The following is a 13149-nucleotide window of genomic DNA, read 5'->3' on the forward strand; positions in this document are numbered from 1 at the left end:
ATGGTCTAGATTTACTTGCACTCTGTAAGCTGGTACCTGCCAGGCCAGTGTCTGAACAGAGATAGCTGGTGGCCGTGCCATGATGCCGACAATAAAAGGGGAAATATTTTTTTCTTGCCACAGACAAAAAATATTTCATCCAATATATTTTGAATGAAAGTCGGAAGGGCTTGGTCATCTTTAGCAATTACCTCCTTTCCTTCTGTTAGTATTGCCTTTTAACCCATACCTTTGTTGCTACACTTAGGCCTGGTCTACACTGGGGGGGGCGGGTGTCGATCTAAGATACGCAACTTCAGCTACGTGGGTCATAAAGGAAACGTCTCATCACAGCTATACTACTTCAAGAATACATATTTACAAACCATACTAATCCACTGTGGCTCTTTGTCCCCCTTTGTGGTGGATAGACTACATGAAGAGGTTCATGAGTCTGTTACCACCTCTAAGGCCTTGTCTTCACTGCACTGTTAGCTTGAGGTAAAACTTGAATGTTCCCCTAACCCGACTCCTGGCCCCCCACACAAATCTCAAGCTCAAGTGAAGCAGTGATTTAAACCCCAGCTAGCTGGCCTGTCAGGGGTATAGGTCGAAGCTTGAGTGTTCCTAAATCTTGAGCTAGTCATGCAGTAGGGGTGCAGCTACCAGCTACCCCTGAGTCAGTACAACCAATCAGCTGCTAATCCAATTATTCTGCTAAAACTATCAAGTCACTCTGTGCAGCAGGAGTGTTATGTCACCGTGTGGCCACTCTCATTTGAGCTAGGCTAGCTCACGCGGAGTAACTCCAGCTAGTGGTTGCAGTGAAGACAAGCCCTAAGTGAATGGAGCCAACCATTTAAACGGAGCAGTAGAGAATGCTTTTAGATTCAAATGCCATGGGTTAAATCACCACAGACCTCCCATCTAGGGATGTCATTACATTTATATGCTAGTGATTCTCAAGGTGTTGTTCGGCAGTCGCTTTTAAAAAAAATAAATCAGAAACCAGCCTATTTCTTAGTGTCTCTCTCCAGTTTTTTGATATATTAAATTATGATTGATCTTAAATGTGAAATGGTCAGCTTCAAAAGCATTGAGTACTTGACCCTCTGCTGCACGATGAAATTTAAAATCAATTACGTGTTACAGCATTCCGAGCTCATCTGAAACAGCACAAAGGGCTCTGACATCAGAGGCACAAAGGATTCTGGGATCAGGCATCACAGGAGAAAAGAGTGGGTGTTTTATGAGTCTATCTTAAGGTCACCCTCTCAGAGCATCCCCTTGTGACCTGGGTGGCCCTGAAGGAACCCCAGCCTCAGTTTCCCCTGCTCAAGGGCATTTCTCCACCACTCTCGTAGGCTAGCAACACCCATGTCATGAGGTGATTAATGAATAAGGGTACCTCAGCTCACAATGTAGAGTCCAGTGCCAGAGCCCAAAGGTTTAGACTTCACCAACTTCTGTGACTCCACACTCTTCATCAGCCTCAATCATCCTTCACGCTGGAGCGTGCTCAGATGTCACCCCAAAGTCCTCTACTGGACTTCAAAAGCTCAAGCAAAGCAATAGCACAAAAAATAGCCACCTGTCCTGGGCTTAATGAAAGTGTCATATGCCACCTGGGCTTTTCCCCAGCCCCTTGTACTGGACTGTGGCACTCCCCTAGGCCTTCCTTTTGTTCCAGAGGCCCCCACCCCCAGGTCTCCCAGCTTCTGGCCTGTCTCACAGGTAGCAGCCGCAGAGTTTTTTGCTCTCTACAGCTTCGCTCTCAGGCACTAAGAGCCCCACAGCTGATCTCTCTGCCCCTTTTCTGACCCACCCAGCCTCCTTCTCTCTAGGGTCCAGCTGCCCTCTCTTAAACCCAACTGGGGGCCAGCTGACTCGTCACAAGTACACTGGCCTCTTCCCTCTTAAAGGGCCATTTTTCACAGAAGGAAAACTCCACAGTCCACTTCGCCCATCCTCCTCAAGGACCATTCGAGCCAGCACAGACACTTCCATACTGTACGGGTGTGTAAAGCTCCCTTGGTATCCACTCTATGTTCACACATACTTCAGAGGCCCTCCATACTTGAAACTCACCTAGTATGCATGTGTGGAGGGGATTATGCCAGGTACACAGTTTTCTATCTTCTAGTGAGCAATGTTCTCTTTCAAAAATAATGCATGTTTATGCAGCATTGTGAGGTCTAACTTACACATCTAATGCTTAAACACATAAATAATGGCATGACATGTGGATTTCAAAGCTTTTGGTACTTATGTGACCTCTGAATAAAATTGGTGCTTGAGGCTTCATTCCAGAAAAGATTGCAGTGACCTTCACTTTTCCATTTTTCTAATGGTTTCTTCACTACAAAGACAAATTGAATGACTAGCTCAGCCATCTGTAAGATTTAGACTTAAATTTGCCTAGTGCAAATCAATAGAATGGAAATCAAAACTAAAACCCTGAGGTTATTTTTGCAGTACTCTGTGCAATGCAACTTTGCATTTAACCACTGTACTAAACGGTGACTCCATAACTAAGTCACTCACTCAATGCATGTTTTACATACTTTAATGGGACCAAGCTGTTTTGATCAACAATGATTAATGACCACATCTATTACAAATGACTTAGTAAAGTTATGCCTATTCAAGCCTGAGAGTTTGTTAGGCCTCTAAGTTAGAAAACTTATTGCAGATGGTTATCAAACAATCTTTTAAAATAGAACACCAGGGTGAATTTTGCATCTCCTGTATAAAATTCCAGTGTTCTACTTTTAGTCAGGTGAAGTACATGGAGGCTGAAGAATGAAATACATCCCTCAACACAGCACCATGATTCAAAGCTGTCAAAAGTGTGTTCCACTGCTCTGTACCACTTGTGTGTGGCATTGGGGCCCCTGTATCTATGCAGTTGCAGATTCTGTGGCTTTGTCCTGGCTCCTTCCATCTCTCCAATGCCATTCTCCATAATAGCCGACACAAGATATTGAAAAAAATTCTTCTCTTCTCCACAGCAAACAAGGGGTACAGAGGTCACCCAGAACAAAATCTCCACTCCCACTGCACTGCTGGAGCCAGTGATGCAAAAGGCCAGTTCTGCACCAGAATTTCACAGTCACTAATTAGACTTCAGTCTCAGTAAATACTATATTATTTTCCTCAATGTGTTTGCTGAAATTTTGGATCTGTTTATCACTGCCCTTCTCTGCTCCTTTTCTATTACTCATTTGGCTGGATTTTCCCAGTATCAGAGAGTCCCAGTGAGCATAGATCTAACATAACTTGCTCTTACATCACTGCAGCTCCTTATGCAAGGGAAGAGGAGGAGTGTGAATGAGAAGCAGCTTAAAAATGCTGCATTTCCAGAGACCTTGTTTGCTGTACAGGGGAATTTCTTGCACATCTTAGGTAGGCTGTCATGGAGCATGACATTGGGGTGCTGAAAGGGGCCAGGAGGATGCCACAGAACTTGCAGTTATGCAGATTCAGTGGCCTTATTCTCAGCTGGAAGATGGTCCCTTGGGGAATGTTGAAAGCTAGTGCAGGTTAAAGGAATCATAGGGTGCTCTAACGTGCTCTGGGTAAGAGGCTGGGCAGAGAACTGAGGAGCTGTAACTGGCTCCCTAGCAGTCCCCTGCCTCTACTTTACCAAGCATAAATGTGGCCAAGCAGTGAAACATCGACAGTGACCTATTGGAACCAAACGTTTGAATTAAGATGAACAAACATTTTTACCGTTTACAGTGTTGGGGTAGCTCATTTTGGCCCCAGGATATTGGAGCAGTGTGGAACAGCCCTGAAGAAGAGCTCCGTGTAAGACACGATTTCCCTTTACAGAAACCATGTTGACTTTTGCCCAACAATTTATGTTCTTCTATGTGTCTGACAATTTTATTCTTTACTATTGTTTTGACTAATTTGGCCGGTACTGACGTTAGACTTACCAGTCTGTAACTGCCGGGATCACCTCTAGAGCCCTTTTTAAATATTGGCGTTACATTAGCTAACTTCCAGTCATTGGGTACAGAGGCCGGTTTAAAGGACAGGTTACAAACCCTAGTTAATAGCTCCGCAACTTCACATTTGAGTTCTTTCAGAACTCTTGGGTGAATGCCATCTGGTCCCGGTGACTTGTTAATGTTGAGTTTATCAATTAATTCCAAAACCACCTCTAATGACACTTCAATCTGTGCCAGTTCCTCAGATTTGTCACCTACAAAAGCTGGCTCAGGTTTGGGAATCTCCCTAACATCCTCAGCCATGAAGACTGAAGCAAAGAATTCATTTAGTGTCTCCGCAATGACTTTATTGTCTTTAAGCGCTCCTTTTGTTATCTCGATCGTCCAGGGGCCCCACTGGTTGTTTAGCAGGCTTCCTGCTTCTGATGTACTTAAAAAACATTTTGTTATTACTTTTTTGAGTTTTTGGCTAGCCGTTCTTCAAACTCCTCTTTGGCTTTTCTTATTACATTTTTACACTTAATTTGGCAGTGTTTAAGCTCCTTTCTATTTACCTCACTAGGATTTGACTTCCACTTTTTATCTCTCACTGCTTCTTTTACATGCTTGTTAAGCCACGGTGGCTCTTTTTTAGTTCTTTTACTGTGTTTCTTAATTTGGGGTATACATTTAAGTTGGGCCTCTATTATGGTGTATTTAAAAAGCACCCATGCAGCTTGCAGGGATTTCACTTTAGTCACTATACCTTTTAATTTCTGTTTAACTAACCCCCTCATTTTTGCATAGTTCCCCTCTTTTAAATTAAATGCCACAGAGTTGGGCTGTTGAGATGTTCTTCCCACCACAAGGATGTTAAATGTTATTATATTATGGTCACTATTTCCAAGCGGTCCTGTTATAGTTACCTCTTGGACCAGCTCCTGCGCTCCACTCAGGACTAAATCGAGAGTTGCCTCTCCCCTTGTGGGTTCCCATACCAGCTGCTCCAAGAAGCAGTCATTTAAAGTATTGAGAAATTTTGTCTCTGCATTTCGTCCTGAGGTGACATATTCCCAGTCAATATGGGGATAATTGAAATCTCCCACTATTATTGAGTTCTTATTTTGATAGCCTCTCTAACTTCTCTTAGCATTTCATCATCACTATCACTGTCCTGGTCAGGTGGTCGATAATAGATCCCTAATGTTATATTCTTATTAGAGCATGAAATTACTATCCATAGAGATTCTATGGAACATGTGGATTCACTTAAGATTTTTACTTCATTTGATTCTACATTTTCTTTCATATATAGTGCCACTCCCTCCCCTGCACAACCTGTTCTGTCCTTCCGATATATTTTGTACCCCAGAATGATTGTGTCCCATTGATTGTCCTCAGTCCATAAGTTTCTGTGATGCCTATTATATCAATATCCTCCTTTATCATGAGGCACTCTAATTCACCCATCTTATTATTTAGACTTCAATCATTTGTGTACAAGCACTTTAAAAATGTGTCACTGTTTATTTGTCAGCCCTTTTCTGATGTGTCCGATTCTTTATGTGAATGTTTCTCATCTGATCTGGCCCTTAAATTATCCTCTTCCATCCTCTGCTCCTCACTATAACCTGGAGAATCTCTATCAATAGACTCTCCTCTAAGAGAAGTCTCTGTCTGATCCACATGCTCCTCTGCAGCAGTCGGCTTTCCCCCATCTCCTAGTTTAAAAACTGTTCTGCAACCTTTTTAATGTTAAGTGCCAGCAGTCTGGTTCCACTTTGGTTTAGGTGGAGCCCATCCTTCCTGTATAGGCTCCCCCTATTTCAAAAGTTTCCCCAATTCCTAATGAATCTAAACCCCTCCTCACTACACCATCATCTCATCCACGCATTGAGACTCTGAAGCTCTGCCTGCCTACCTGGCCTTGTGTGTGGAACTGGGAGCATTTCTGAGAATGCCACCATAGAGGTCCTGGATTTCAGTCTCTTCCTAGCAGCCTAAATTTGGCCTCCAGGATGTCTCTCCTACCCTTCCCTATGTCATTGATACCTACATGTACCATGACTACCGGCTCCTCCCCAGCACTACACATAAGTCTATTCAGACGCCTCGAGAGATCCACAACCTTCGCACCAGGCAGGTAAGTCACCATACGGTTCTCTCAGTCATCACAAACCCAGCTATCTATGTTTCTAATGATCGAATCTCCCATTACTAACACCTGCCTTTTCCTAGTGACTGGAGTTCCCTCCCCCAGAGAGGTAACCTCAGTGCGAGAGGATACCCTAACACCATCTGGAAGGAGGGTCCCAACAATGGGAAGGTTTCCCTTTGCTCCCGTTGACTGCTCTGCTTCCCTGGGCCTTTCATCCTCCTCAACAGTGCAGGGGCTGTCTGACCGGAGGTGGGACAATTCTACAGTGCCCCGGAAAGCCTCATCAACATACCTCTCTGCCTCCTTCAGCTCCTCCAGTTCCGCCACTCTGGCCTCCAAAGCCCGTACGCAGTCTCTGAGGGCCAGAAGCTCCTTGCACCGAATGCACACATACGCCACCCACCTACAGGGCAGGTAATCATACATGCTGCACTCAACACAATAAACTGGATAGCCCCCACTCTACTGCTGGGCTTCTGCCTGCATGCTCTCCTAGTTAATGAAAGGGTTTTGTTTAAATCAAGAAGTTTTGAATGTAGTTTAGTTTATAGTTTTAAAGAACAGCAAGAGGCCCTTGCCCCCTTCCCACTCCCCTTCCAAACTCCCTTGCAAAACTCCCTGTTAGCAGCCCCTGGTTGCAAAGCTTCCTGGTCGCTTGCACACTGCTTTATAAAGCCCTGGCCTTCTTGATAGCCCTGCCCACTGACTAAGGCTCAGCCAATTACCAGAGGCTTCTAGCTTTCAAACCTTCCTTTGAAGCTCACAGCTTCCAACTGCCAGCCACAGCACATGGTCCTTCAACCAACCAACCAGACGGACAAACACAAGCTCAGCACACAGCGAGTAACCCACAAACACAAACAAACACACACTACAGACAGTCACTTACCCCAAGGGTGCTGTATTTGCTCCTCCTTCACCTGGAGAACTCCCTTGCGAAACTCCCCATTAGCAGCCCCTGTTTGCAAAGCGAGCCCCTGGTAGGTGTGCTCAGAGGCTACTGGATTGGGTCCCATTCAAAATACAGGTGCAGGAGGAGGTGGTGCCCACCTTATTACTTTAGCCTAGTGGTTAAAGGGCTCACCTGGAACTTGGAAGACCCAGATTCACTTTCCCACCCCCTCATGGGGAGAAAGGATTTGAACAGGAATTTCCCACCACTCAGGAGCACATGCTAACCACTGAACATGGGGATATTCTTATGTGCCACTCCCTCAGTCTTTCCTATTGAAGCTTCTGCACTCTGAATAATGAAAGAGTGATGGGTACAGAGGGACTTAACCCTAGGTCTCCTACCTCCCAGGTGGATACCCTAACCACCAGCTATACAGTTATTCTCACTCTCTCTCTTTCTCTGGCCCAGTGACAGCTGCATCTTGGATAAATAGTTAAATAGAAGCTACTTAGGTGCCTAGACAGCTCCCCACAGCATGCTAGCTGTTGTGGATTGCAGTCTAAGGTGCCTGTCTCTCCCCATGCATTGCACAGGAGTTTGTAGATTGGAGTGTTATTCCTGTGATTTTCTAGGTGCCTAAATGTTAGGTGTCATTTGACACTCAGGGTTGCAAAGCCTAAGTCCCTTTGTGGATCCGGGCCTTAAGACTTCCTGAGTGAAATCCTGGTCTCACTTAAGTCAATGGCAAGACTCCCATTTATAGGGTGACCAGATGTCCTGATTTTATAGGGACAGTCCCAATTTTTGGGTCTTTTTCTTATATAGGCTCCTATTACCCCTCGCCCCATCCCGATTTTTCACATTTGCTGTCTGGTCACCCTACCCATTTACTTTAATGGGGCCAAAATTTCACCCTCTGATTTCAGCGGGAACAGAGTTAGGACAACACTGAGCACTACTGAAAATCCCACCTGTTTTGTAAAGTGCACTAATTTTGGCTGTCTCCACTAAGAAAGATTTAGGATTTAAATTGGAGAAACGCTTTAGGCTAGGATCAAAGTGACGTGACAACTGTACTAATAATTAACACACCGTTTTTATATCTTCAACGTGCTTCACAAACATTAAGACTGAACTATGGATGAAGTCAATGGCAAAACTCTCATTGACTTCAGCTGGGCCTGAATTTCACCCTATCTGAGGAAGCTTAAATACATGGTCTACCTGCCATAAATCCAAATCTAGACAGTGCTTTCAGCCTTTCACAAGCACTGAAATGTACCAGACTTACAGATACCCCCTTCCAAAAAGAAAAAAAATTATTAAAAAGAGAACACCGTACAGCATCACAACTAATTCAAAGTATTTATTTTCAAGTGGACTAGTGAAAGATTATTATTATTATTATTTATTTGTATTATAAAGAAGCCCTAGTCACGGACCCCATTATGCCAGGCACTGGTACAAACAGAACAAAAAACATAATCTCTGTCTGCCCAAAATTATAATCTATGTATAAGACAAGAGACAACAGATAGATCCAGCCAGCCAGCCATTACAGAAAACAATGAGAAAATATTGGTCAGCATGACAAGCAGTGGTCTCAGCATATTAGGAACCTTGTTGTTTAAAATACTGGAAGAAAGAAAGAAAGAAAGAAAGAAAGAAAGAAAGAAAGAAAAAGCACAGACAACTAGTAGCTCTGGGTACAATGCTCATTAATTAAATTAGGGATTAGAGTTCTTGAAACAGCAGGTAAGGAATTAAGAATTGTGTCATAGTATTAAACATTATCACACAACTAGGAATTAATTTGAAAGGAGAGAGTTCTAGGGAAAAGGGCTAATGTTTGTAAAGGGCTATATAAGTACATGCTATAATTTTTTTAATGTCCTCACTTCAGTAGACATCTTAATGACAGGTAAATAGCTGTGAAAGATGGAACAGTGACAGCTTAGAAATGACTGAGATTCATAAAAAGGCAGTTTGAGAGTTTGTTTTGACTTTCTAAAAACTTTTCACATTGGTATCAAACTTCTTACCGACAATAATTCCCCATAATAAACAATGATTCTGATAACATGTTGTTGCTATTTGGGCCTGGGCAATTAGCCAAAATTTGGAGACTTTTAGGGCTGTTTCCGTTAGTATGAGAAATTGATGGTATGTCAGGTATAGTCTTGTGTAATATTGTTTCTTTACAAAAAACATTCACAAAATCGGGTTTCCCTGACACAGTAGAAATCAACAACAGCAGGCAGTTTCCGTGCTCAGGCATCCAAGCTCTGGGCCCAAGAGGCAAAGCTAGTCAGAAATTTTCCAACCTGAGTGGTTTTACACCAGAAAATTTCAATTCTTCAAAGCAAAACAGTTCATGGGAACATGTTGTTTTCAGTGACTCCTTCAAATAAACAAAGGTAGGGTTCCACCAGGCAGGTTTTGAAACTTACCATGCAGACTGTTCTGGGGCCAGGGACTGCAGAGTTTCCAGACTCCTGGGTCAGCTGGGTCCCTGGGCTGCCTAAGTCCCCCAGTCTGGTCAAATTCAGGACTGCTATTCACCCCTGAACAGCAGTGAAACTAACAAGGATCATGTTAATTTCAGTAAGCAGCTGCAGGAATGCCAGGGAGCAGAGTTTATTTCAGAAACACCATGTTTCCATGTTTTGGAAACAAAAAAAATTTAATTTATGTGTTTCCCAAGAAATTTCAAAAATTAGTTTTTGCTCCAAATCAGAACAAAAACTAATTTTGAAATGTCAAATTTCCAGTGAAACAGGAATTTTGAGTTTCAATCACCTCTATTCAGATCTGTCCTGCTTCCGCTCAGGTTGTACTTCCAAATCTTCCTCCTGGCTTTTTTGCTTCTATCACTTATAGTCTGCAATCAATGTCCTAGCCCCTGTACCTGTGACTAAAGAAACCCTTGTAATGTACTTGGGTTAGTTCTGGAGCCTATTGCCTTGGGTAGTTGCCACCAATGACTGCAACTGTTTTTACTTCATAAAGGATTCTTGATTGCACCTTCTGTGGACCCTGAAAGAGTGTATGTGGCACACTGACTGGATTTAACAAGGTCTAGGATAGTCTTTGGTTTCAACACTCACCTGATGGCAGCCATTAGCATCTTTTGGCATAACAATATAACTGTAGTAACAGCGCGTAGGTAATTATATGAGCCAGATATTGAAAATACATTGCATATTGTCTTTGAATTAATTGTCTGCCTCTAATTTGTTGCAGGTGTTTATCTCATAGTCTTGGTGCTGTGGCTTCATATGGGGTTCCCTTTGTCTTCTCTCATTATCCATTTCATTATTTATGGTTTTCTGTATAACCTTTTATTGGTATAATCTTTTAATTTATACAAAATAATTAAAACACGGCTGGGGGAAATTATATATTACAATATAATTACTACTCCTGCTTAATGATAATTACAATTTACAATCTGTGAAGGGGTATACAGAATATTTAAGAATCAGGAAGGAAGTGTTAGTAGATATGAAATAGTTAAGCTAATTACTACATAGATGTATGTTATTCATTCACATCTCCAGGAAGATTGTACGTTAGGTCTATGGAGTGCTTGTCCCATCTTGGGCTATTTATATATTCTTTTCATAGATCATAGATTTTAAGGCCAAAAGGGATCATCATGATCCTCTAGATTGGCCTCCTGTATCACACAGGCCATAGAATTTTACCTGATTATTCCAGTAATGAGTCCAATAACTTGTGGTTGAACTAGAGTTTCTCTTTAAGAAAGTTATGTGATCTTGAAACTGGAATCGTCATTACCCATGTATGGTATAACGTTGGATAGTTGAAAGTTCTGTCTGTTTTCCTCACAACAGCCTATCCACAGTGGGATTCTGTGCAGCCTGCAAGCAGGGATGCAAGAGTAAATCCTTGCCCCTGCCTTCCCTCCCCGAAACATGCAACCATCCAGGAGCTGGCCAGAATCCAGCACAAAGAAAACATCATCATACTGGCCAATATCAATTAAATTAAACTCCAGCACCATCTCAGTGCATCCAATCTTCATGACCGGTCCCCTTCGAATCTGATCCAGTGAAACAAAGTTTACCTGAGAGACAAGATGGGTGAAGTACTATCTTTTATTGGATCGATTTCTATTGATGAGAGAGAGAAGCTTTTGAGCTACAGAGCTCTGTGCAGCTCGAAAGCTCGTCTCTTTCACCAACAGAAGTTAGTCCAGTAAAAGAGATTACCTCACCCACCTTGACCCTGTAATATCCTGGGATCAACACGGCTACAACGACACTGCATACGAAGTTTACCTAATAAACTGACAGAGGAGATACTGAAAACCTTGCTGCAGGTTGGAGTTTTGCCTGAGTAAGGATTTCAGGATCAAACTAATAGCCAATGGTTAAAAAAAGTGTTCTACAGAGTCTCAAAAGCTATAAACGTAAGGCCTTATCTAGCAAGGTGCTTAGAAACCTCAACTGGTGTGCACATGCTCAGTACCTTGCAGGATTGAGCCATAAAACTTTGCCAGCAAGTGCTCCCACTGAACATTCAATCATTTTCAGAGAAATCCTGGCCCTCATTGAAGTCAATGGGAATCATTCCATCAACTTCAATGGGGCCAGGATTTCACCCTTAAGGTGTTTATGAATGAATGTACATCTATTTTGATGTACCAATACCGCTACATATCTTCCATCACACTTGCTCTGACTTGTAGTCTAAATTTATTTTGGAATGAAGCTAATCTGAGGCTACAGTTCTATGTATAAAAAAAGTGGCAACTTCAAATGGTGAGAAAAATGAGCTAACAGAGTGGGAATCATTAAATACACATTAACTACATGTTGTCACACTAACTATAGGGTATAGCATCAATTTTCTCTTCTTTGTCATGAACTATCCCCTTTTTTTGGTACACGTTGTACCCACTGTTCATCTGATATGATGTCCATGATCTATCTTTGCTTTTGCACTTTTCTTGTGGATTATTCTTCTATTGTTATTTCTCTGTCACCAGCTTTAGCGCTCACCCAAAAGAAATATTGTTGATTACAATTACATAAAATTAGTACGAGTTGTAAAATAAATTATCCAGACTACTGGTAATTTGTAGTAATATTTAGGGATTAAATACTAGCTTGTTCACTTAGGGTGAAATGCATCCCTGCCTGCTTGATTATTTTGGCTTTGTGCAGGGCACTAAGGAAGGGTGGGAGAGAGGAAAACACCCCCGCTCCCATTCTTTCAACCTGCAAACAGATGGCAGGGCTTCAGTTCAGCCCTTATGTATGTTAGGTTAGCAGCTGTCATCTGTCCACATGTCCTCCATGGAAATTGAGGGGCTCTGGTTCTGTGTACATCCAGGTACTAAGGCCCATTCCATTCCTCATCAGCACTCCTTGTACTAGCCTATTCTAAACCTGAGCCAAGACTGCCTCCTCAATGGTGTGCAAGGACTATTCTATCCCACCCCCCCTCCACACACACACAGAGCAGACATGCCAAACCCATGAAAAAAATGCAGAAATCGGGTTTGTTTTTGGCTCGTGAGTTGCTTGTTGGCTAGTTTTTGGCTTGTAGCTTGTTTGGCTTGTAGCTTATTGCTTCTTTTTTTTTAATCGGCTCCCGGCAAGCAGGGGGAAGGTGGGGCAAGCCGGGGCAAGGTGGGGAGAGAGTCAGGGGTGAATAGTGGGCCCACAACAGTCCCAGACTGCACACCGGGGGGATCTAGTCACATAGAGTGTTGCGGTTCTTAGGGATTGGCTTGTTTTGGCCTTGTTTTGAAATGGGATTAGCTTGATTTTTGGCTTATTGTGAAAGTCGGATGCTTATTTACCACGTGAAAGTTGGCAACTGTGACACACACGATCAGCCCAACACAAGGGCTTTAAGTGGGGCAGAGATCCTTGTGGTGTCTCTCTCACCTAAATAATTGTCACCTTTACTGAGTAATGTTCTGATTTATGGCGTTTATCATGGTCCTTACTTATAAATATTATTTTGTAATGAATATAACTACATTAAAAATGATTGATATTAAGTCAAATGCCAATAAACAATTGTTTTACTTTGTGTGGGTAATTAAAACAAGTAATTTATGATGAACTGGCTGTAGTGTCAAATGGGAAGGTAGTCTTTGTTACATTGTTCATAGGGGGAAAAGCTGGCTGTTACGACCCTAAATA

General features: G+C 42.6%; 1 long non-coding RNA gene across 2 annotated transcripts in view; it reads right to left on the minus strand.

Moving 5' to 3' along the window:
- The window catches only part of LOC120379848, an 88013-nt gene that overhangs the window by 54147 nt on the left and 20717 nt on the right, over positions 1-13149 (minus strand). The window lies entirely within an intron of this gene.

The sequence above is a fragment of the Mauremys reevesii genome, linkage group 1, assembly GCF_016161935.1.
Source record: "Mauremys reevesii isolate NIE-2019 linkage group 1, ASM1616193v1, whole genome shotgun sequence".
NCBI lineage: Eukaryota > Metazoa > Chordata > Testudines > Geoemydidae > Mauremys > Mauremys reevesii.